The following is a 5,925-nucleotide window of genomic DNA, read 5'->3' as shown; positions in this document are numbered from 1 at the left end:
GGCTTGTTCACTCTTTCTCATAGAACCTAGGACCGCCAGCCCAGAGGTGGTACCACCCCAGTGAGCTGACCACTCCCACGTCAATCACAAATTAGGAAAATGCCCTACAGGCTTGCTTCCAGCCTGATCTTAAGGAGGCCTTTTCTCAGTTGGTGTTCCCTCCTCTCAGATGGCTCTAGCTCGGGTCAAGTTGACATAAAAATGAGCCAGCATGAATGTGTATGTGTTTCATGTTCTAAGTGAACTCTCCTTCACAAAGTAGCAGTCTCCCAGATTTCCCAAGACCCTGAGCCTAAGGCACCAATTGAATTGAGTCTGAGTGTGCTACTAATTTGTGTAAACAATTCCAGATTTCTATGGGAAGGTGACAGCTTTTTTCACCCTGGATTGGCTCCGAAGGCAGAGGTGGCTTGGACATCAATTCAAGCCCAGGCTGAGAAATACCTGTCAAGGCACGAACACACACTGAGGCCAAATGGTTGCAGCTGGCTTCGGTGCAGTTGCTTTCCTGTGGGCTTCCAAGTTCTGTGGGTGTGGTGGCTGGGACTGGTGAGCTCAGCTTTGGCTGTCTGCCCACTCACAATATTGCAATCTCCTCTCTTGGACTGAGCCAGATCTTTGCTTTGAATTACAATGGCACACGGAGAACAGTCCCTTGGATTCTGACTTTTGTTCTTTACTTATGTTAACTCAAACCATTCCTTTCATTTCCTTCCTTGTGCTTTCTCTCTCTTTCGTGTGTGTGTGTGTGTGTGTGTGTGTGTGTGTGTGTGTTCTCTAAAAGATCATTTCGGAGACCCAAGTTCTAGGGATGATGCCCCAGCATTAAAAAGCGCAGAAAACAAGAGAAGCACATCTGTATTGTCAGGGAGTGTATTTATGCTCATTTCTTTGGGATTCTCCAAACTGAGGGAGGAAACCAGCTCTAATGACTATAGAATGCATAAGCCATAAGGCCTAGCAGGGAACGGTTCAGTCAAATGATGGATGAATGGCCAGAGAAAATGTGAAGATGTGTGTGTGTGTGTGTGTGTGTGTGTGTGTGTGTGTGTGTGTGTGTGTGATGGAATATCAATCAGCCTTAAAAAGGAAGGAAATCTTGCCAATCTCGCCGTTTTTGACAACAGATGAATCTGGAAAACACCATGAAAGTAAAATAAGCCAGAGGCATAAACACGTTGCATGATCTTGAAGCAGGAGCAAGCTCATGCTAAGCAGTAAGGGAAAAGAGTCATAGTGAAAACCAAAGTTGCTTAATATGTTACAGTGGGAATGAATGTTAGAGTAAAAGGACAGTGTTGGGGTTAAAACAGTGAAGCCAGGAGTAACATGGATGAGAGACAAAGACACCTGTAGTTGCCTATGAAGTAACCAAGCTAGAGAGTAGGAGGAAGGACAGAACTCTGGGTCAGTGAGAGTAGGCTAACTTGTATCCTCTAGCCTTGAACAACATACATGTAAGACATGATTGTCCTTTCTTAGATTTTTATTTCTATTTCTTATACTTTTTGCTTCTAAAGCTGTTAATTCTAACACACTAAACTGGAAGTAAGGATGGTTTCTAACAAGAAGCTTCCACCTAGACCATCTCAGTCTACCTCCTAGACAAGGAACTAAATAGCAGGCAACCCAGAAAGACCAAAGCTCCATCTTGGTGGCTGGGATAGAGAAAGGTCTCTGCCATGGTTAAAGCTAGTTCAGGATGTAAAGACATGTATTTATGCACCGCCAAGAAGAGGGAATAGTGCTCTATTTTGTTTTGTGTTGGAGGCAGGATCTCTTGCAGTCTGGCTTATTTGTGAACTCTAAGATAGCCAAAGTCATGGATGCAGAGATGATAATAGTGTTTTCCAGGGGCCAGAGTAGGGAAATAGTTCTGCCAATTTAGACATGTAGGAGTCTGGCCTCTAGATAATAATACTCTTTTGTGCAGTTGACATTTGCTGGAAAGGCACATTAAAAATGATTTATTGATATTTATTTTATGTGTACAAGTACTTAGCCTGAATGTATGTGTATGCACCATGTATGTGCCTGGTTATCTTGGAGATCAGAAGAGGGCATTAGATCCCTAGAACTTGAGTTATAGGTGGTTGTGAACTACCATGCAGTCGAATAGAACTTCTGTAAGAACAAGTTCTTTAACCACTGAACCACCTCTCTAGCACAAAGAAGGTCTATTTGATTTGAAGCCTTGGGGCTGTCCATTCTCTGCCGTGTTAGAAGGAGATACCAGGCTCCTCACCAAGGGCCGTGTGCTCCAGAGCATGGCGACAGTGATTTCTTGAAGATAGTGACAGAGGTGACCAGAGGAATTCTTTTCCAACCAGTGTCTTCTTCGTCTTCATTCTTGATCACTAAGTTCCCTTCTCACACACCACGAAGAGCTACAAGGGTCCTCGAAAAGCCTGGGAGTCACAGAGACTGATGAACTTTGGGACTTTTGGAAGCAGCAGCTAAACCAAAGTTGCTTGATCTGGGCCAGGCACGAAGGGTCTACCAACCAACCAGGAGAATAAAGAAACGAATTGGATCCACTAGCCCTTGAAGATAGATCCTTTCTCATTTTGTAAACAAACTGTTCAACATCCACCATGACCTTTAACTTTGTGTGATGGGAGAAAGGGGAGGGACTTTTTCTGAGCTTGGAATTGTGGGTTATCTGTTGTCACAAAAGCCAACTTTAGTGCCAGGCCTGGTAACATAGACAACTGACTGCGGCAGTAGGTGGGGCCACGAGCTGCTGCCAAGGCAAGGGCCGTGGTCCCTCTGACGAGACAAAGGGGTCTGTTCAAGGTACTAAAGGTAGGCTTAGAGTCACAAAACAACCCCAGGGAACAGGAGAAAGGTCTGGCCTGAGGGAATAGCTCTGAATGGTTGGACACCTGAGGTTAGCAGCTTCGCAGTCCTCAGGCATCCCTAATAAAACTTGGACTTCCCTAGACCAAGGAGGTCTCAAATCCAATGAAAGCCTTTTGATCACCATGTTGTGGCACCGGCTTTCTGTGTTTGGCGATCGGAGCTCCATGTGGGGCTCCACACCAGGCTCTCCTCAGCCAAACAGGAAGTGATCAGACCAAGGTGAAAAGTAGGACCAGCTGATCCAGGAGGCCAGATAAGATGAGCGCCAGGAAGGGGTGGTGAGACCTCGACTCCAGCCTAAACCCCAGTCAGCCCCAGCATCAAATGGTAAGCAACATGGATCTGCCAAAGCACTCATCATACAATGGGAGATCCAGGAGGAGCTGGAGAAGCCTTGATTAGCAACTTTGCCTGCACTGTGCCCCCAACATCTGGACAACTAAAGGAACAGCATGGATCTGCCAAAGCACTCCTTGTGTGCTGCAGAGCTCTGTGGGCCATGGGCACCCAGGGGTGGCGGGCTCTTCCTAAGAAGCAACATTTTAAGTGTCATCACCTGCAAAAGTAAAATACAATAAAAGAACAACAACAACAAATTGTGAGATGTCAGATATTTTCATTAGGTTAATTGTAGTTTTTTCATCATGCATATATCTATGAAAATGTCTAGCCAAGTACTTTAAATACATACAAGTTCATCTTATGTACTGAATAAAGATGAAAAACAATACTAGTACTTATTAAACACTTTAATGAGGTTGAGTATTGTTAAGTTAATTTGTTCATTTCACAAGTTCATGTGTAGAATACAGTGCATGGGGAAACTTAGGCTCAGTGACTTACCCAAGTCCCTGTAATTAGGACTCACCAGTCATGGGGGTTGTGCTGATCTGGGACCTGGGTCCTAGTCCTAATCTTTCTTATTTTAACAGTATCACTGCCTCCCCCCACCCCACCCTACGCCTTTTCTGAAAAGAAAAATGGCATGGTGAAAATCCCTCCCTCCCAGGGAGGCTGTGAATAGGAAGACCATCAGCACCCACAGCTGGCACACAGGCAAAACTCAATTAATGGAGAACCATTCTTTTTCGACATTAACTAAATTTGTTCTTTGTCTTACATGCATGTAATTCATTCTGATTCCTCTCCAACCACCTTTCCTTATCTCCCCCTCCCACCCCCGTCAACCCCCACTCTTCCTTGCAAATCCCCTTTCCCACATGCATGTCTATTTGTTTTGTTCTGGGACACCCGGAATTTAACCAGGACCATCTGTGTGACCGTACGTTTGGAGCTGCTAGCCCCTGCAGCCTGGTGGGTTCAGCAGTGGGCACACAACTAAAGACAAGGACTGTCCCTCTTCCGGACCCCTTCAATGGCATTGCCAATGGTTCATCAGTGAGAGGAGCGGCTTAGGAGACCTGGAGCCATGTTGTGTGGAGCAGGTTTCACTTAGCTGCCAGCATGCACATCTGTTTGTCTCTCCTTCTGGTCGAGCAGTGTGAACGCTTCAGTGCAAATACTGGAAGGTATGCCAATTCTATTAGCTTGGGGCAATTGGGCAGGGAGCTCTTGACAATTTAAGGCTCTGGTAGACGAGTCCTATTGGAATTAGTTGTGTGTTTACAAATTGGTCCTATGGGACGGCTATAGCTCCAAAAATCCAGCAGTTGATATGAAAGTGTTTTCAGTGATTCAGATTGCAAGGCAAGAGAAACATCTCTTGTAGTGAGCCGTAAACGTCTCTGCATATAAAAGCTTCCATTACTTCGATGAGCAGTCCCTAGCCCCAGCAGTATTAAGGCCTATGGCTCAGTCAGTTCTGTAAAATCTGGTATGTGGCATATGGCACTTGTCCCCAGGTCCAGGCACTGCAATGTGGAGAAAATACAAAATCCAATACACGGAAAACTGAATGACAATGACAAGTCACAAAAACCATTTTTCCTCTAGCTTGGAGATCTCCCTTGTTGAGAAACAGAGGGATAGCCAGGCTCATGTTACAGGCAGTTGGGGGGGGGGCAGAAGGAAACAGTAAGGTCTTTTTAGTCTCTTTTCTATGAGACATAAGTCCCTGAAGCACAACATTTACCAAATCACTCTTCTGCTCAAGAACTCTCAATAGCTCCCAGTTACCCCTAGTGCTGAGTCCAAACACTTCACCCTCTTTTTCATAGCTGTACTCCCTACTTTACTGATTACTTTATTAGCGTTTCTTTACTGATTACTTTGTTGTTATTTTAGTCAATTCATATTTGCTTTATACGGAGTATGTGCCGTGCACTGGGCTATGACCAAGCTATGCCTGGTGCCTGTTTATTTCCCCAGTGAGCCTGTCCACACTCCAGGTACTCTGTTGCAAATGTCTTCCCTTCTTCTCTCTGCCAATGTGTGCCTCTCATCATCTCTGAAACCTCCCTTAATAACCACCTGGCAGGAGGTGTACTATGATCAGGAAGGTGTTTTTTCTCAGAGTGAGGCTTATCCAGTGCACACAGCTGTGCTGAGCCCTGGGATTTCCCCAAATGTGGGAAACCGGATAGCATAATTTGTGGTAGTATGGGAAATGAAACATTAAATATAAAAATAAAATAAAACAAAAATATGAGCTTTCCCTGTGTGCCCAACCCTTAGCAGTGATGGGGAGCTCAGGACTGCCTAGCTAGCTCAGAAGCAAGATGAGTTGTAGTCAGAGTCCTCTGGAGCCTGTGGATGACAGGGAGATAACAATAACCTCACAGAAGAGAATTGACTTAATAATCAAAATGTGGGGATGGAAGAGCTGGGTATGCATCTCAATAGTGGAGCACATTAAACCTTGGGTTTGATGTCCAGCAGCACCCAAAACAAACAAAAAAAAGTGTGAGCAAGAAATCTAGGATCGCCCCCTCCCGGCAAAACCAATCAAAGTTCACCTTGTATCATCATGGGTAGTTGTGTGCCTCTGGGAGGTAGAAGGGAGCTCATGCAGTGTAGGATGATTAACTTAAACTGCAGTCATCTTTCCTATTCCATATCAGGGCCATGGGTAGGATTTAATGTAATGTAATCACATCTGGACTC

General features: G+C 45.0%; 1 pseudogene; it reads left to right on the top strand.

Moving 5' to 3' along the window:
• The first annotated feature begins 5,284 nt into the window (after positions 1–5,284).
• On the top strand, positions 5,285–5,481 carry LOC114705288 (annotated as a pseudogene).
• Positions 5,482–5,925: the final 444 nt, after the last annotated feature.

The sequence above is a fragment of the Peromyscus leucopus genome, chromosome X (assembly GCF_004664715.2).
Source record: "Peromyscus leucopus breed LL Stock chromosome X, UCI_PerLeu_2.1, whole genome shotgun sequence".
In the NCBI taxonomy this organism is placed as follows: Eukaryota; Metazoa; Chordata; class Mammalia; order Rodentia; family Cricetidae; genus Peromyscus; species Peromyscus leucopus.
The sequence above is the reverse complement of the archived record's forward strand: the minus strand, read 5'-3'. Positions and strand labels throughout refer to the sequence as shown.